Raw genomic sequence first — 20,019 nt, 5'->3', positions numbered from 1 at the left:
CTGGATTGGCAAAGGTGGGGAGGATTGGCCTCATTTCTTGAGCCAACATGGACTGAATGTGTCTCCCAAATGTGTGTGTTGAAGCCTTCGTGCCCAGTGACATGGTGTGTGGAGGCGGGGCTTGGGGAGGGAATGAGGGTGAGATGAAGTCATGAGGGTGAGACCCATGAGGGGAGATGAAGAAAGACCAGAGGTCTCTGTGCTGCAGGAGCACGCGAGCAAACGGCACCACATGCAAGCCAGGAGAGAGCTCCCAGCAGAAGCCGAGTCTGTTGGCATCTTTATCTCAGACTCCCCAGACGCCAGACCTCTGAAAAATAAATACTTGTTGTTTGAGCTGCCCGGTGCATGGTATTTTGTTACAGCTGCCTGAGCAGACTAATATACAGCTCTCTGAAGAAACATAACAGTAAGGTCTCTGCTGTGTAAGTCCGTCCGGGGGTGGTGCTCACCTGTCTCCTGGATTCGGGCAGGTGGTTCCCCGGTAGGGGCTGCAGCCAGAGGCGCTGTTTGGGGTTTGCCTGAAAAGCCAGCTGTTGACAGATCTGCAGATGCTGTCAGAGGTGAGGGACCAGTGTGGTCTGATCTTTTGCTTTTGCAAGATTCAACCATGGATAATGATGTGAAAACTCTTGATTTTTATATATGTAATAAAGGAGTTTTACTTGCCATGTAAAGCAAACTTGAGAAAAAATAAAAGACTAAAGGGTAAGTCTCAGAGACGGATGCCTGAGTTCTACACTTTGCCCGCTCATGATTTGACAGGGCATCTCCGAAGTTTCTAAGACTGGATGGAGTTGCTGGGGATACAGACATCATGCAGCCACTGTCTGAGGGAGCACCCAGAAAAGGAGAGCCACACATGTGAGGAAACCACAGGGAAAGCCACCACCAGGCTCCACGTGAGCCCAGATCCAGCCCCAGCTGCGCACGAGTCCAGCAGAGAGGGGCAGAGCCGTGGAGGAACAGAGAGGGCCTGCCTGGCAGGATTCCCCAGGAAAGGCCATCGATGTTCTGCAGGCAGAATGTGGGAGGAGACGTGGGGTCTGCTGGACAGGAAGTCCCACAGGGACATGCGTGCAGACAGAGTGTGCAGCAGGGCGGGGCTGGGCAGGTGCTGTGGTCGGTGCTGTACACAGTCTATGGGGGGCGGGGACATGAGGCCGCCCCAGCCAGCAGATGACTGGGACAACCCGAGACAGATACACAGAGGACAGTCAGAGTGGCTGTCATAAAGAGTTAGCAGTAAGAGTGCCGGAGAGGATGAGGAGACAGGGGCACTATTGTTCAGCGTTGGTGGGATTGTAAATTCGTACAGCCACTACGAAAAACACTGAGCTTCTGTCCAATCCAGCAACTGCACTGCTGGGTATTTCCTTAGCAAAACAACAACCCAGAAACACCAGTTTAAAAGATACACGCCCCCCAGTGTTCACTACAGTTATAGTCAGAAAAGCTTCAACACAGAGGCAACGCAAGTGTTCACTGACAGAGGAATGGACAAAGATGGGGGTAAGAAACACACGATGGAATACTACTTGGCCACGAAAAGGATGAAACCGTGCCATTTGCGACAATATGGATGGACCTAGAAGGTATTGCGTGCTGAGTCAAATTAGTCAGATGAAGACAAACAAATACCATCTGATTTCACTTATGTGTAGAATCTAAGAAAATGAAATAAATGGAAAAAGTAAACAAAACAGAAACAGACCCACAGATACAGAGAACGCACTAAAGGTTTCCAACGGGGAGATGGGGTCACGGGGTGTGTGCGAAGAAAAGAGCAGAAGGAAAAATGGTGGAAGGGAAAAGGCACCGTGGCGATGGGCTAAAGCACAACATCCTGAGCTTGAATCCCAGCCAGGCCACGGCCAGGCCACGGCCAGGCGGCAAGCTGGGGCCAGGTGAAGGAAAATCCAGGAAACTGCAGCTCAGGCTGGGCCCCAGGGACGGTGTCTGCCTTTCCTGTCCAGCACGTGTGTCCTTGGCTCAGCCCGGGCACTCGAACACAGACGTTTCAGCGAGCCCTCAGTATTGACACGCACAGTGAAAGACAGGAGGGATGGAACAGTGACTGCCAGGTCCCTGCCTGCACAGAGCTGATGGAGCTGACGAGGAGCAGGCACGAAAACAAGGGAAGCACAGCGCCGGACTGGTTTGGGTTCCACAGCGCCCGGGGGGCTTCCTTTTCTGAACCGCACTAGTGCTGTGCATGGGCCAGCCCTGCAGACTCTGAGCACGCGGCTTCTTCCTCCCCGCCCCACATGCATGCAGGCGAGGCTCTGACTTCTCTTGTCCCTTATTTGAAACATTTTAAAAACAGTATTCAAGTTGAATATTCCCAAACTCCTAAGCTCCAGTTTCGGCAGTGAATTAATATTTCATTTCCCTCTGGTTTGAGCTTTAACTGAGTCGAGAGTGAATTTACTTTAAACAGGGAATGCCTGCCCGATTACCTCACTCCTCCTGAAATGTCTCGGTGCCATTTAACCTGCAGGAGAACAACGTCTGGGTATCGCGCTTAACGCAGCATCACCGTGGTCTCCTGTTAACTCTTCCTGTGATTTCAGTGTCTTCAGATTCCATACAATACTGTATGTTAAATTAAATCATCTCCAGATTGATCATTTATTCTTTCTGAATGTTGACACAAAATGATTTGTTTTATACATTTATAATATTACTTATTTATTATAACTTAAACTATGTGAAAGGAGCTGGTGCCAGAGGGACACATTCAGGAATCATCGGGCTGAACCGTGACAGCTCAGAGGGGAGAGGCTGCTGGTTCGAATCCCAGCCCCACCCCTTACTTTCTCTGGCTGTCCAAGAGCAAGTCACAAATGAGGCCTTTGCGTGCCTCATTTTCTCACCTGAAACATGGGACTGGTAACAGTATCAGCTTCCTAGAATTGTTGTGAGAATTAAAGGAGATACTACTACCTGAAGTGCTCAGAAGAGAGCCTGGCATAGGGAAAGCTGCCACTAAATGTCCCCGTAGTCAGTGTCAGATGTCCGCCATCCATTGTTGTGGCTGATGAAGGTTGTATTCGTATGACCAGCACCACTAACATGGGTCATGCCAGGCACACAGAAGGCATCTTGATGACGTCTCTGCTGCCAGGGGCCGGCGCACACGAGCGGGCAGGCTGCTGGGCTGGGCATGAGGAGCTGGGGTCTGGTCCCCAGTCCTGCCTGGCCTGGCCTCTGTGGGACCTTGGCCAAGACTCAGACGTGCCCTAAGCCTCCTCTACAGAAGGGAATGGTCGTGTTGTAAGTTCCAAAGCCATCTGCCTTCTCACATCTTTCTAGAATGCGAAGGCATCAGAGAATTAAGGAGAATGCTCGTACGTCATGGCAGGGCACCATTATCCCAAACTCCACCAGGTCAGAGTGAACCCTGAGGTTTCCGTCACTTGTGTGGGGGTCACTGGACCACTTCGTGGGCTAAAGTTTGAGACACACATTGTGTTTCTACATGGCGGAGGCTTTTGTGATGAGGGGGAAATAATACAGCTTCTAGGAGGAAAGACGGTTCCTTTGGGTCCAGTCTCCCAAACTGCTGTTGCTGTCCTGCTTACAGAGCACATCTCGTGTTTATTGAGTAGCTGAACCTCGGCCATGATTAAGGGGTAGACTGGCTAGATAAGGGGGCGGCCTAGAAAGGATGCGGAGACATCACTGGGACCACAGAGGAAGAAAAACAGCATTATATACAAAGCTTCTCAGTAACAAAAATCAAGCTCAGAGCTTTTAACTGAAGTCCAGCCAGAAAGACTTAAATGGGAAAGTCGAGAAATAAATGAAATGTGGTGGGAAGACCATGCAAGTGAGTTCAGATCTCCTGCAGCTGAAATCCTGGCTTAGTTGTTTGCCCACAGAAAAGCGTCTTTCCTCTCCGAGCCTCAGTTTCCTCATCTGAAGGAAGGGAGTGTTTTCTGCTCTGCTGGGTGGCTACAAGAATTAATGAAACGTCACAGAGGAAAAAAGGTGGCCCCCTTAACAGGACACGGGGAGAGCCTCAGGACATAGGAACCAATGATATTAGCTCAATTGCCGTAGCCTGATGGTATTATCTTGAAGAGAAAAATAAAAGGGCCATCATAGCAATTATTTATTTAGATTTTATACCAACTAGTCTGCTTAAATAATTATAAGAAAGAAACTGCTACATTCCAAAAATTGACGAGTAAGAAGAAAGCATTCTTCGGGAAAAGCAGAAAATTAGGAGCATTGAGAGCGTTGCAAAGAGAGCTAGATGACAAAAAAACAAAAAAGAGCAGAACGAAGCCTAAAGTGGCTCTGAATCCAATGTTTCCAGAGGACAGTGACTATGAGATCATTAGCCTTTGTACCCTCTTTAGCAAAGGCCCATAAAGAGCCATTCAAGTAAGAAAAGGCAGCAGGTGAGGGCAATTCTGAACACAAGGGACTGTTTAACTCAGCAGGGCCTGGTGGCCTGTGGCACCAGAGTCCCAACAAATGGCTCGATGCCAGCAGGAGCCATTCTGCTGCTCTGTGCCATGACGAGATGGTGGCTGGGGATCAGGAACAGGCAAAGGCATTCTTCTCCGTCAAGACCACAACTGCACACATGTCCCTGGAACAGGGGCCTGCAAGGCTGGGGGAGATGCACACAGACCCACCGTGAGCGAGTTCCCAGAGGACACAACACGGGCCCAGGGGACACTTTCTCGGGGGGCTTCCAACCCCTTGTGGAGGAACAAAGGATGGCTGCCCAGCTGAGCTCAAGGCACCTGAACTGAGTCACTCTCCTGTCCCCGAAGGCTGATGTTTCTCTGTTTACAATGCTGGCATTCTCATTTCTCAGCTGCCAGGACCCGAGGCCCTCCGCCCTCACACCACATAAATCCACATTTCAGGCAGCAATCCTGCGGAACACCCTGGACCAAACCTGAGGGGGGCAAAGCTCCAGGAGCCCTGGTTTGTCCTGCTCTGGGAGTGGGGTGGGGGACGGTGAGCTGTTTCCTGTGTGGTAAGGCGTGGTCCAGGACAACCGAAAACAGTGCCTTGCTGTGGCTGTGCTCGGCTTCGCTGAGATCAACGCACCCCAGTGCCTCCGCCCTCTGCCTGCCTGTCTTCCGAGGGTTGGTGGTGCGACTCCGCTTACTCAAGTCTCTGAGAAACCCCAAAAGACAGGACACCTGCTGACCTGAAGCAAGCGGGTCACCATGACACAGGGGAGAGAACCCGTGCAAAGCAGGAGTGCCCCTTACAGTTCCAGGCTAGATGGGACACACTTGAACCTGCACAGCCCACAGCAAGTCACAGGGCTGCTCTGACCTCCAAATAGAAGGGAAGATAAAGTCTATCACATGCCCAGACCAGAGATCCTCTCCCCAGTGCCATAAACACCGAGTTATTTATTCTGGGATGGGGAGGAGGCGGGTCCGGAGAACATCGAGACAGACCTGAAAGAACAATACAGTCTGAACCTGAGGACACAGGGGACAGGTGCAGGGATGCGAGGCTGAGGGAGCCGCAGATGGCAACAGAGGAAATGCCCATGTTCCTGACTTATCTGGGCAACAACAGGCGTCAGTCCTGAGGTCAGACTATGGGGCGTGTGTGAAGAACAAAACAGGGAGAGAGGTCGCTTCAAAGAGGAGAAAGTGGCTGCCAGGCTGAGGACTTGAATTTCATCCTTACATCCACTGTGAAAAACAAAGCAGGCCGAGAAGAGCCTGCTGTGAACATCCCCCGCGTGCCTTCAACACTCTGTGCGAATCACTGTGTTTAATCCTGACAGCACCAAGGAAAAGAGTGCTGGGGTCCTCGGTTTTTAAATTTTCATTCAACAATTATTTCGTGGGTTCCAGGTACTCATTCAAGTTTGATCCATATTTGGTCGCTTCAAATGTCCCCATCCTCCTAAAATTTAACCCACTAAAACAGATTAAACAGGAACTCGATAAGTGTATAAAAGTACATCACTAAAAACCATGAAGAAAACGCGAGGTTTTAAGGAATCAGAACCTTTCCCACCGGGATATGGCGAGGAAGTGGCGTTGTCAGGGCTCAGCTCTTGTGGGGAAGAGTCCTGATTCGGGAACTAATGGAGGGTCCACAGGACACTCTGCATCAGGGGACAAGGCAGGGACATGATTATTTCTGCAAGGTTTGCTCAGGTCAGGGGGAGAGATGAACATAAATACAGGGGTCGGCATAAGTAGGCTAACAGTCGTGAGTACACAAAACAGGATTTATTTCATTATTATTTATGAATTATTGTATTATTTTCCAAATGAAGAACGGTAAGCCTATTTTTTTTGCCCACACCCGTATTGCAGATTGAAAATGATGGTAAAAGTTATGAAGCTAGGGAGGAAAAAATGCTAAGCCAGAAGAAAACCAGGTTTGTATTTCAGCTCAGGATGACGATAAAACAGAGCTTATGAGGCTGAGCAGGATCGGTCGCCAATTGCAATATGTCAGCCTGAGTGTAAAGGTTGCTCAGAGGCAAGAGGGGTCAATTAGAGTTGCCGTGTCCCCCTAACCATCCTCTTCCACTGTTTCAAATGTCTGCGTGCCTCAGTTTCCTCTTCTGTCATTCCCTGTGCACATGACCAAGTTACTGGGAATCTGGGGGCAGACTCCCCCACCCTTGCTCTGTTCCCACGTCACAGCAGAGATGGAAAGAGCTGCCAGGGGACACTATGGTCCTCTCTACAGGTGGACAGGGTCCACCAGGTGGACCGGCAGGACTGGACAATATTCCACAGCTAGATCCTAAATGGCATTCTTGATCTCCTTTTCAAACCAATTCAGGCTTATTAGAGAGAAAAGCTAACAATGACCACTAAGTGCTGCGTTCCAGACACTTGGTACCAGGCTCTCGAGTGATGTTTGATGTACATTATGAACTGTGATTCTCCCAGCCAAAGTCCGTGAGCAGGTGTAATTTCATTCAGCAGGCGAGGCAACCAAGCTGCGGGAAAACAAAATCCCTTCCTCAAGGTCAAATGCCTCAAATGGTGCACGCCCTTCGGGCACAGAAGGCATTCTCCAGTGCTGAGTCACCAGGAGTTCCTTACTGCCTCTGCCCCAAGGAGGGTTCAGCCCCCCAGATCTGGTGGGGTTCTGTGACCTGAGTGAAGATGGCCAGGAGGGAGGGTGGCATGTCACAGGGCAGAGTCAGGAAAGAAGACAGGGGCCCAGAAACACTCTTTAGCAAGAACTGATGACTAATAAACAGAAATTTAAAACCAAACTGAAAGGAGCAGCCCTCTGGAAGTCAGAGGAGGACAGTGAGGGGCACTGTGGCCAGTCCCTCCACAAGATGGCACTCAGTTCCCTCGTCTTCAGTTTTTATCTGTGATTTCACACTTTTGTATCACCTGCCATATTCTTTGCAGTTCGCCATTCCTGTCTTTGCCACGTGCCCTCAAGGTTATGGGCATTAAGTTGGAGTCCTGGGAAGCTTCGGGAGAATGAGAGGGTGTGGACTCACTCGAATGACTGTATCTGTATCTGTAAGACTCAATGAGGGTCCCTGGAAAACTGCCTTCTACAGAGTGCTACTGGGTTTCCATGTTCTTCAAATCCTTTGGTCTGCTTGCAATAGTTTTTTTTTCCATCTTAATCCCACCACTAAAGTTTAATCACTGTTTATGTTCAATTCATAAACAGTTAATTGTTGTTCAAGTACAGTTTTCTGTCTTTTACTCCCATTTCAGCCCACTCCCCAGTGCTCCCCACCTCCCTCCCATTTCCACCCCCCTTATTGTCCATGTGTCCTTTATACTAGTTCCTGTAAATCCTTCTTTTCCCCCTGAAATTCCCTCCCCTCTCCCCTCTGGTCACTATCCCCCTGTTCTCTATTTCAGTGTCTTTGTTTTTATTCTGCTTGCTTGTTTGTTTTGTTGTTTAGGTTCCTGTTAAAGGTGAGATCATATGGTATTTGTCCTTCACCGCTGGCTGATTTCACTCAGCACAATGCTCTCCAGTTCCATCCATGCTGTTGCAAAGGTCTGCTTGCAACAGTTTTCCTGCCCTGTCTTCTCCGCGGTCTCCTCCTCCCGCCCTCTTCCCGGGCTCTCTCCCTCCTTCCTTTCCTCGCTCTGTATCTTGTGTCTTCCCCAAACAGCTCTTCCAGACCCTTTCTAATTGCTGCTTCTAATCCGTTGGCCCAGAAAATGAAATCATGAGGTTTGCCTCAATTATATTAATTAAGACTAAAAAAAAGGGCAAAGGACTCAGACATTCTCCCATGAATACAATGCATGAGATCCCCCCCAGGTCTCTGTGACATGACACTGAGTTTGCAGCTAGAGGCCTACATTGCTTTTGTCACCTTATTAATAGCATCCTTTTTAAAAATGCCGACTGTGATCCAGGCGCTGTGTAAATGCTTGACATAACTTGCTTGGTTTAAATGTGCACTGAGTGACCTTCTGCTATAATTTAAATTGTGTCCACTTTGTAGAGGTGGAACCTGAGGCCTCGAGATGAGGAGTAACTCACCTATTACGTGGCTGAGACGTGGGAGGGGGGCCCTCACCAGGTCTCTCTCTGACTGGTAAAGGCTGCACACTGACCGACAGGCAGCTCCACCCTCCTTCTGGTCCGTACTCCATCTGAACGCACGGCCAGGGAGCAACCAGGGTTAGGTTGGGAGCTAGTAGTAATGTTACCCGCAACAGACACTGGTGATTTCTGCAAGAGGCAGCTCTCACTATTGAAGAAAGCATGAAATTCTTCTTTGGAAAGGCTTGCATGCAACCAAGGCGCTGTTAATTTAGTTCCCCACCAGGTCATTACCTGAAGTGAAAACATGCCATTTTCACAGCCACCCTCCGAACACCACACGCCTGAAGTCTTAGGGGAGAGCTCGGTCTCAGTTTACAACCTGAGGTCATCTCCTTGGGAGGAGCTGGTCTGAAAGGCCTTCTCACAGTTTTATTAGCTTTGGGTCCAGTCGAGGAGGGAGCAGTTGCAGGTGTGAGCTTTCAAAGCACAAAGTACCCCTTCAGTGAGCTCAGTGGGGGCCCTGTGTGAGCTCCCTCTCTGCAAGTCCAGCCCTACAGCCATGTTTGTGTTGAGTTGCGGGCAGGGCACTGCCCTGGTGGCCTCACGGGTCTGAAATACCTTCTTTCCAAAGGGTGTTGGGTGTACCCTGTCTGTGCCTTCAAGACACGGGAGAAAATGTGGCTCACTTAGTCAGTGCCCTGAAAAGTTTGATGGGGTCCACAATTCTTTGCTGCTTTCAGCAACAAACAGCGTTGCCTTGGTTTGCTCTGTTACTCAGCCCATCAGGGCAAGCAGTTCCTCCTTCGCCTCTCAGACCAGACCCTGGCTAAGTCCCTTCACCTTCAAGGTTACTGAAGTCTCTCCTCTGTAGCTCCTTAGGGTTCTAGAACTTTCACTAATGGCTCACAACTGTCACCACATGAATAGGGGTGCTTAATAAAATACAAGACTTCCAGTTGAAAATAAATTAAGTAATTTCTTAATACTTGGTGTCTGGAATATGCCTGTACTGAAACATTCCATGTCGTTTATCTGAAATTGAGATTTAACTAGGTGTCTTGTGTAGTTATTTGGTACATCTGGCAGCTTCACAAGAGAAGAATGTAAGTTTTTTCTGAGCATTATGTTAAACATTTTATATTGGAAGTCTCCTTTAATCCTCATTAGAATGTAGAAGAGAATGAGGTCCAGAAAGCTTGTCTATCTCTCAGGATGACACAGTCAGTAAGCAGGAGATGAGAAATTCAAACAGATGTGACTTCAAAAGCCGTGCTTCCCCCCCACCCCACAAGAATAACTTCAAAATCAAATCTGGAAATCTGTCATTGACACCTTCTCCCTCCTTCCTACCCAGGACGCTGGAAAAAAACCCTGGTTTAAGACACAATTTAAGTAAAGAGCAAGCAAGTTTTGCAGAAGAGGCGCCCAGCCGCTTTCTCTCCCTGCCACTGAAGTGTTTATTTTTCTGAGCACAGCTCGGCGAGCTCGCCTTTCATTTCAGCTGCATCTGCAATCCACCTTCTCCCACTGTATTTGAACTGCTGATGCAGGACTCTGATTTACTCTCCTAAACCAAAGAGTGAGGACATTTACATAAAACCACCTACTGCATGGTGCGCCTAATCTGCAGGAATTCTAGGGGAAGTTCAAGGAGCCTCCAAATGGGGCTGGAAAGTGCTGAAATGGAAGTTCTCCATGAATACAAGGAGACGGAGGTCAGTGTTTTGAGTCTAAATAGATTTCTTCACTTACAGAAAATATGGGCCACTGGGTCCTCCGGGGATTCCAGGAGTCTCCACCTTGTGCCTCTAACTCCCGGCTGGTGCAGAGTCTCCGCCCTGAATCCGGGCTCTGCAGCCTTCGTTCTGAGGGTCTGAGAAAAGTTGCTTGGCTTCCAGACCTCAGTTTCTTTAAGCATAAAATGACGAGGCTAAGAGCTTCCACCTCCTGTGGAGGTCTGTGTACGGAGGGAAAGGAAGATAGCCGGTGTTACCACACTACACAGAAGCATGGAATGACCACTTTCATCCCTGTTATTCTTTTTTTTCCCATTGTTCTTTCATTGGTTTCATTGGTTGGCACAGTCAGAATCTGCGCAGTGAAGGCTTGTGTCAATGTGGCAGCTGTTCATCTGGGCGGATCCCACTGGGGACCCCTGAAGTGGACAATGAGTTCCCAACAAGGGCTTGGGGGCCACCAGCAGTTCTGACTCTGCTTCATCCTTCCTGGGCTTTTTCTCCATGCCTTGCTCTTTCCTTTCATATTTCTTCCCTACATGAAGCCTTTCTGAATTTCCCCAGGCCGAAGATTTCCTCTTGTTTATTTTCTGAGCAACTAATTACTGGAGCCAAACACAGTGTTCCAGAACCTGGTGGGAGAAAGAAGCCCCCATGTCCAGACCCTTCTCCAGGGCACCTGTTGTGCAGGGGAGCCAAAGAGTAAGAAGATAAGCAGCATCATAATAAAAGCTGCCCTGGGAAAAACTGTTGCAATGAAAGCGATAGATGGGTGATTGGGAGAAGACAGGTTCTCACGGAAAGCTCTGCGCAATCATTATGCATTTACCCCTCACACATAAAACCTTGTTTACTTTTACCTGACTGGCACACCACACCTCAAGGTGGAGAACTGTTTCTTACTTTCTGCACAACATGTCTTCCCTGGCAGCAACACTCAAGGACAGAGCCCGGGCAGATTTGAGACAGCATGTATCAGGGGTTCAAGGGCACATGTACATTTCACACATAGAATACATCTTTAAAATTCTTCATTTTTGTTTGCGATCCAAAAATGAAATTTGGTAATAAGACAAAATGTCCCTGCCAGGTAAAGAAATTCAAGTTTCAAAGTATCCTCACTAATGATAGGGCCAGGGTCCAAGCTGGCTGAGGCGCATGGACCTAAACTTGGCGCCACCCAGACACTTGAGGAAAAAGATGCTGAGTGTCCAAGTTTTGAGTACCAACATCCACCCTCCTTCACACACTCCTCGCTCACCTTAGTTACCTACACATTGGTGGTCATGTATCAATGTCTTTCATGCTGGTCTATGATTCCCTTGAGGCCTGGCCCTGATTGGTTTTGTGCATTAATGGATTCTAGCACTTAACCCAGTGCCTGGCACATGGTGAGTTCTTAATAAATGTCCTCAGGGGTTCACCCACCATAGCAACTCCCAGAATATAATCAAGAGTCCAAACACCCACACTGAAAAACCTCTCGTGTTGGACCATGAAACTTGACTTTGGTTGTACTGAGTCAGAGGCTAAAGTCTGAGGCTTCTGGTTTGGCCCTGGCCCCCTTCCATTTCATGGCCCTTCACTGATTGGCTACCCTTGGCACATCACTGTCTAACACAGGACAGGTTTCACTGGCCAGTCTCACTTGGAATGGTCTCCTCCACTAGCAGATATGCATGGGGCAAGGATTCCCACCTGTCTTACTTCCTATAGCATCACCAGTGAGCAGAACATCAGGAGGTGCACAGCTGCCACTCAATAAACATCTGTTAAAAGAACAAGTTTGATCATTGTAACCCCTCAGTAGGGTGAAGAGAAGGAACATCACAAACAAACTCGCTGAGAATGTGAAGGTGAGCTCACTGGAATACTGTCTGCGCTCCACTCCGGGCATACCCTTCCTTGCCTTTATATTCTGGGCAACTGATTTCTTCTCTATTCCCCCAACCCCAAGGCCATAGACTGGGGGCCTGTGGGACAAATGTGAGGCCTACGTACAGAGGTATTTTGTATGGCCCACATGGTATTATTTAAAAATATTGAATTAGCTGCTGGCATTGAGAAGTCAATAGATTCTATATAAAATTGTGAACTAATAGCCTATCTTAAAAGCAAACAAATGAATCAATCTGGCAAGACTGGGCCTGAGGGCTCACTGGTAACCCCTGTGCTAAGTCTGAGCTGTGACCCTTTTTACCCTGGCCCAGGCCCCAGGCCTGCTTCCAAGGCGGTTCATTGCCTGGCCACTGAAATGCATTTGAGTTTGCGACCCCTACTGGAAAGCCACCAAAAAACACGCGGCCTGGAGGGAAAAGCAAAGATGCCTCTTGGGATCTATTTCTGTTATGTTCAGGCTATTCCTTGGAAGAGTAATGTATTCATTTTTCTAGAACTCTCATGGTTCCCCATAACTATTGACAAACTGTGACCCACTAAGTATTATTCTGACAGCCTGAAAAAGCGAGGGGCACATTCCCTGGGGGTAGAGGAAGCTGAGAATGCCTCACTCCTGAGGCAGGCCCACAGATGAACCGGAGAAGCTGCCGTCAGCTGATTATAGATCAGGCTAACTCGCGGGGAAAGGGAATCGACTTGGAGGCCAGGGGCTACCCCCAGGAGTGGATAAGAGGCGGCAAGCCTGGGCTCGGAAACTGAGAAGGATAAAGGGAACCCAGACACCGAGGAACATGCCAGGATCATACATGAAAACTGTACCCCTGGGACATCCAGGGACATCCATGCTGCTGGACAGGCCACCTGATTCACGACTCACAGTAATTAGTAAGTACTCAACGGCCCTTGTGTCCTTTAGCTGGTCCCTCACGATTCCAGGTCCCAGGTGAGATCACCAACAGAGCCCTAGCTCAGAGCCTGGAGTGATGGACAAGGAGACGGAGCCCCTCCTCCCACCAGAAAGTCTCTCTGTGAGACGAGGGCTGTGCCACCTGAATAAGAGGGTTGTTCGGTTGCTGGGCACCTTCCCAAATGTGGAAGTGCTCACGGGTCAGGAGGACTCTAAGTGGTGGAAGGAGAGAGAAGGCCATCCAGCGCCAGCCAGGGAAGGGCGTGGAATGAGAACAGGCAGACCTGAGCTCCAATCTGGGATGCTTTCTACCTCCAGAACATTCATTAACTTCTCTGATCTGCAGATTCCGATTCTTCAAAATAGAAAGGATGCCATCTGCCTGTGCGCAGCACTGGGTTTCTGCGAAAGTTCAGTTCAAGCATCCGTTCATTATTTCAGAAATACTTATCAATCCTCTATTACTTGCCAGGCACTGAGCTATGTCCTGGGGACATATTTTGAACAATGCCGAAAATGCGATCAAGAGCCAGTCTTTTATGCTGATGACAAGGGACACCCAGGTCATCTCCTGAAACCCGTCATGTGTCACTTTTCCCCAATGGATACGCTCATTCTCAGCTTCCTTTCTTTTTTGATTAATCAGTAGCAGACCTCTTCTTCTGAAACTATATTTTTTAAGATGTGCAAAATGCATTAAGCTAAAAAGAAAAAAAGCCTCTGAAACATTTAACTCCGAATCTAAATCCAGAAACTAATGGTTCTGAGAAGCAGGGAGGCCTGGTTCTGGTGGGTTTCAGGTAGAGTTCTCACAAGGAGTTGCTGGAGCCTCGTGTCACAGCTCCCCTTCACTTAACGTTCCTTCTATGTAATTCATACAGACACACATAAACTACAATTAGCATTAAAATAGACAGAATGACATTTGCGGGGAAAGAAATTAGGTAACTCTGGACCTTTCTTTCCAGCAGTGTTTTGGAATTTCTAACATGCCCTTCACATGCACTTTTTTTCACTTTCTCATAATAATCTTCCAATCTCTGTATTGCAGAGAAAGGACCTGGGGCTCAGAGAGAGAAACATCCTCAGCTTAGGGTGCCTGGGAAAGAAGCTCCCCCATTGGGAAAGGGAAGCCAAGCTAGAGAGCACTGCACCGTTAGTGAGATCTGAAGAAGACAGGTACTTACGGCAAAGTGATGGGGAACTACCCAGGTCTTTTCCAATACCATCAGGAAAAGCATGGCTTTCCACAATAGCTGGAAAGTTACTGCATTTCCCACCCAGCCGCCAGAAAGTTGTAACTCCTCACCCCTCCACAACAGTCTCTCATGCAGGCACCCTGGCAGAGAGGCACGGCCTGGAACCTGGAGTCTGAGCCATGACCCCGGGTTCTGGCTCAGCTGCAGCAAGACACCAGCACATTCACTGCTCCTCCCCACAAACCCCAGCCTCAGCAGAGGGAGCACAGCTCAGCAGTACTCACAGCGGGCATGCCCCACTCAGGGTGGATGCTGTGGTCTTTGAAAGGCGGCGGGCAGGGATCAAGCAGTTTCCCACCAGCCAGTCCATCTTCCGAGCCTCTTGCTAGTCACCATCACATTTTAGTTAAAAACAAAGAAACAAACTAAAACCTTCCGCATTGCTTTTCCTTTCAAAGACCTCAGTACTTTTCCAGGAAGAGAATGTCTTCTTTTGACAACGAAAGCACAAAGCCCGGCTGCCCTGTGGAGTCCAGAGAAAGGGCTCCCGGGACATCCCCGGACATCAGTGTGCAAGACACTGATTTAGACCATTGGACTTGAGGCTGCCAACTAGGCACACCTGCATCAGAGCCAAAGGGCCCTGGGTTTCTCCTGATGCCATCGCAAGTTCAAGGTACCACTTTCTCACCAGTGTTCCAAGTCAAATAAATAAATAAATAAATAAATAAATAAATAAATAAATAAATAAAACCTTCCGTTTTAAAGCTACAGTACCTTGTACACCAGGCAGCCTTGGCCTGGATCCGCAGCCCAGAAAAACACTCCAGAAGCCTCAGTAAGGGCTCCTCCTTGGACACTATTGTCCTAATTAACTGCTGGCTTAAGAGTGCTTAGTCACGAAGTTGTCAGCCTTGTCAAACTCTGCCGAAAGAGTTAGAGGGACCTACTGACTCCTGGAAAGGATTCTTTCTTGATCCTTCTCTCTGCCTAGCTCTGGGGAGAACCTTATGTAACACAATGGTCCATTTCAATACGTAATTTCTGCAACCCTATGGGGAGGGAAACATCTAAGCATTGGAAATGCGAAGCCTAACGTGGGGATTTGCAGCTGGAGGGTTCATCTCTTAGAATTTCACTAGGTCAGGCTTATTGTAATTGTGCCCAGTTGTCACTGAGAGAGCAGAAAGAAAAATAAGAATTCCCGGCGCCGAAGGATGGACTTTAAAAACGCAGGAAGGCAGAAGTTGGGTCCTCTCCCCCTCCTTTTTATATTTTTTAAAGATGTAACTCCTGCAATTAACCCTTGAGTGGAAGTTGCTAATTGCGTTTCAATAAATTATGGTGAGATTTAGCTGCCAAGCGAGAACGCGCAAGTCAGACCCAAAGGATCCTGCGTGCGCTCTGGCGGTAGCTACATACAGAAGCCGGCAGAGCACGGACGCCGGGACGAGGGGGGTTAGGTCCAGGGAGCGGCTCTGAGCCGGAGAGCGGCGGCCGGCGAAGCGGAGCAGTTGGTACCCTGTTCCCAGAGCTCCGGCTGCTAGAGGAGGAGCGGGCGCACTATGCTTCTCTTAGATACCTTGGCTGTTCCCTGCTAGCAGGGGCCACTTCTGGGAGCTCAGTGCGAGAGGGCAGTGGATTTGGATTCGCCTCCCCAGAATAGACGCCCCCCCCGCCCCCCAGCATTTTCGTACAAGGACTGGATAAAAATAGCCGGCGGATAATGCTGGGGGAGGAGCAAGACTCACGCAAGGCGAAGCAAGGATGCTACTGGTCTGCAAAGTAGGGGGCCGAGAAGGAAGGATACACACCCCACTTGCCCTTTGGAGAGAGGGTCCTGTGTGTGCAAGGAAGCGTGGACGCTGGCCCGGCGGGTCCAAAAGGTGTAGGACAAAAAGCACCGGGAACAACTGCGGCGCGGAGCATACGCCGAGCCCTGCATCCCGGCTTCTGATCCCGCGGCTTCCCCATCCCATCGCAGGCTCTCCAAACCCGCGCTCCGGCTCCCCAGGCTGGTGGGGCCAGGAGGGGAGCAGTGCGCGCTGCGTCGCCTGGCTCGGAAAGAGCACCTGGAGATGTCAGATTTCTGGAGGGTGCCCTTCGCTCGGAACTGGGGCTACGCGCTCCCACCGCGGGTTGACGCCCCAGCTCCCCTCACCCTCACCCGCTGCCGCCACCCGTGGTGCTCGAAATAGAAACAGAGGCAGGAAAAAAGTGGGGTGGGGGGATAAAAAGTAACAGGAAAAATCAGGACCGTGTATAATTGCCATTGGGGAAAGAGGTCACTTACTGTCAGGCCCGGAGTCTCAGTCTCTGCTCCCGAACATCCCCGCCCCTAGGGAAATGCCCCATCTCTTCTCCGCTCCGGCTGAACGCAGAGGCCAACTCGAATCCAGGGCTTCCCTGCCCTGGATGCTCCCTGGACCCACCGAATTTTTGCTAACCGTGTCCCTGCCCCAGTTCCCAGCCCCAGTGGTACCCGGGATGCGCTGCGCTTTGCGCTCCAGCTTTCCCTCATGATACCAGGGAGCAGTGGTGGACGAGATCGAACCTCCGACTCTGCTAGGGGTTAACATCCAATCCACTAAGAGTGAGAAACCCAGATACCTTCCCTGCCGGCAAAACACAAACAGTCCCTCGGGGCTTGCGGAGCTGGGGGGTGGGGAGTCGAGGTGAGGAGGGCAGGAAACCCCCGTGTCTCTCCTTCCTCGTCCCCCTACATCCACTGCATTTGCTCCAGCTCCGACTCACCTTGGCTTCTGCTCTTGCCCTAAGTCCAGGACGCCAGATCGGGCCACCACGATCGCCCCACGTCCTGCCACTCCCCAGCTTGGTGGCCCCAGTTCCGCCCGCTCCGCACTCACCTGAGCTGCGCCGCGGTCCAGCCAGTCCGGCGCCCGAAGTCGGCTCTCGGGCTGGGCCATGGGGCAGCGCCGTCGAGCACCGGCGGCCGGCGGAGGGAGCTTCGGGGCACCGCCAGACAGGCGGCAGTGAAGGTGCGCGGGCACCCAGAGACCCGTCCGCGGCGGCGGCTCGTGGCTGCCGGCACGCTGGAGACTTTACAAGCGGGAGACGCGGAGCTGAGTCCCGCCGAGGGGCGGAGCAGGAGGAGGAGCAGAAGCAGGAGGAGGGGACGCTGGAGGCCGGGCCCCAGGGAGACCGCGTTGGGCAGAGGAAGATCACGAGCGCCCACTGCTGCCAGGCCTGCTCAGGCGCTGCCCGGAGCCGAGACCGCCAGGTGCTCCGCGCGCCGCTCCGCGCCAGAGTCTGCGGTGCCCTGCCGGGTCAGCGGCTCCAGCGCACAGGTATGGGCGGAGTCGGCCCCGCCCACCTGGAGCTGCGGGAACCCGCGCGGCCGGGAGGGCGGGGCCAGCTGTGCCAGAGGTGACTTCAAGCCGGGGGCGCCCGGTCTACTCCCTGCCCCTGCTGGGAAAGGGCAGGTGCGAGCCCTGAGGCCACCTTCCTGCTCTCTGCAGTCCCGCAAGGTGCCGGGTACTTGCGCCCTTCCCTGGTGTGTCCACACCGCGTGCGTTCCCTTTCCGGCAGGTGACTCACCTTAGGCTCCGATTCTCCCCGCGCGGCCCGGGAAGCAGGGGGAGCCATCCTTCCGAGCTCACACCGCAGCGGGGCTGGGACGCCGGCGGCAAGGCAGCCCGATGCGGGATCCGGGCGAGAAGCCTGCTCCCGAGCGCTCCTTGCCGCCATTGAACACGCCCTCTCCCTTCGGTGTGGAGTCCCGTAGTAATGGACGACTCACCCGGAGAGCGCAGAAAATTCAGCTCGGCTCTGCCAGTGCACCGGACTGCAAACGTCATCTGTGAAACCAAGCAGGGTCCCCCTGTCCCCTCCCCCAGTTCCGGTAGGTGGGGAGTTTGGTGTGAGAACTCGGCCGGCCTTCAGCAGTTCAACTTCAAATTAAGATTCCCAGGGCCCTGGGGTTGGAATCTCCTCGCAGAAGCTGGTCTGCCTGTTCACCTGCCCACCCGGAACAAAGCAAGTCACTGCAAAGGCAGGTCAGCAAATGCGTTTTTAAAAAAAATGCCAAAGGAACATCAAAGTACAGTCTTTTTTTTAAAGAAGAAATTTCAGTAGATCTTCCACATCTTAAATACTGGAACATAAATATTTGGAAGAATTCGAATGTGTCACTTGAGTTTTGAAAATCTTTCATTAACTTTGTTTAGTTTACGGACACCCCCCTCCCCCCGCCTAAGGAATGGCACCCACAGGACAGTGACCTCTTTACTGGTGGAATGCGACTGGCTGTCCTTTTAGAAAGCAAAGCAACGACCAGCACTTTCTGGCTATGTGATGAAGCCAAAGACAGAAACATCAGTGAGGCCAAAAACAAACCTTATTTTGGAAAATAGGCTTTTAGGGGTTTTAATGATTCCGGCGACTTCTTTGAGCCGGACTACTATTGACATGCCTATTTTTAAGATATAGATGGATTTTATGTATGTGTGTATATGTGACGTTTTAAAAGTCAATTTAAAGCCCCACTCTGAAAAGTCGTGGTGTTTCTATTGACATCAGCTTTAAAAGAAGGGCCTTCCCCCATTCTATGAAGTCATGTAAAGTCACGTATGAGGTTCCAGGTGAAATGTTAGTCTAAGGTCAACCCTTGTGTCCACTGGTGTCCTCAAGCTCCTGCCAGCAGCTAAGCTCAATGCAGGTCATGCATTCTTCCAAACAGGGGGAGGCCCTGATACTCTGAGTTGGTATGACTACTTGTTCATGAGAGTTCACAGTGCTTTCGTGCCCATAGTATGATTCTCACAACCCATTCGCCAGATGCGGAGGAGGGCTGGCAGTGTGATTTGCACCCACAGAGCCCCAAACAGGTTAATTAATATGCTTAGTTCCCAACAACAAGTCCTCAAAAGGAGCTAGAACCCGAGTTGCAGCCCTGAGTCTCTGTTCGATGCCTCACATTCAAAATGTGACTCCAAGCCCATCTGGCAAGTGACAAGAATTTGAACACTGGGATTTTAGCTCTCTTTAATTTCTCATGCTCTTTAATTTCAGCCAACATTCACTGATCAATGATCGGTGTTCTTATGCTTAGATAAATAAGGCAGTATTAATTGGCTCTTTTGTTCTTATTTAGTTTTATGTCATTTCTCCTTAACCCCCTTCCTCGACCTCTTGTAGACGTGAGTTAGGTTTCCTTACTGGCATTTACATATCACTGAAACTCAGCTGTATTGTAACAGGAACACATTTTATTGAAAAGATCTGCTTAGAGATCTGTCTTCCTCACTAGATTGGAAGGGCTTTGAGCTTGGGCACCATAATTTGGTTATCTCCCCCAAATCTGGCATGGTATCTGAAACATAATATGCTCTTTTTAAAAAAGTCTTCTAAACTGAGCTTCCCCCAAGGAGTCATGGTTCAGGTCGGACAGGTTTCCGTTTCAGAAAGGGTTTTCGTAGGAAACACGGCGGTAGTAGCCCAGAAGTTTGGCCGTCACTCTTCATTGTGTGGCCCCAGACCCTCTCACTCAGTATCATCAAATGGAACTTGAGAGGGTTTTAATCAGTGACCTCTAAGCTGCCTATATTCAACCATGCAAAGCCTTTATTGGGCACCTAGTCTGTGTTCAGCACCATGCCAGCCCCCCTGGAAAGTTGGGGTATCACCACTCCCCTAAGGGCGCAGAAAATCAGATCTCAAGGGGAAACAAGATGAACACCCACAACCTATTTCGTGCTCCCCAAACTCACTGACATCAGTTAGGCTGCAAACCCTGTTCTGCAGAAGATATAAAGGCTGAAAGAGT

At 50.3% G+C, this 20,019-nt stretch overlaps 1 protein-coding gene across 3 annotated transcripts in view; it reads right to left on the bottom strand.

Annotated features, from left to right (window-relative positions):
• Positions 1 to 18,121, bottom strand: part of HS3ST1 (heparan sulfate-glucosamine 3-sulfotransferase 1) — a 28,627-nt gene extending 10,506 nt beyond the window's left edge. Inside the window, exon 1 of one of the 3 annotated variants that reach the window (XM_037127003.2) lies at positions 17,793 to 18,121. The gene's annotated coding sequence lies outside the window, so the exon portion shown is untranslated. Of the gene's footprint in view, positions 1 to 10,245; positions 10,265 to 17,101; positions 17,495 to 17,792 lie in introns of those variants that run through there. The other 2 variants (XM_037127002.2, XM_037127005.2) reach the window with 2 other exon arrangements.
• Positions 18,122 to 20,019: the final 1,898 nt, after the last annotated feature.

This window comes from Artibeus jamaicensis, unplaced genomic scaffold, assembly GCF_021234435.1.
Source record: "Artibeus jamaicensis isolate MK-2021 breed Jamaican fruit bat unplaced genomic scaffold, CSHL_Jam_final contig_76, whole genome shotgun sequence".
NCBI classification, from domain to species: Eukaryota; Metazoa; Chordata; class Mammalia; order Chiroptera; family Phyllostomidae; genus Artibeus; species Artibeus jamaicensis.
This window is presented reverse-complemented; position numbering and strand designations above follow the sequence as displayed.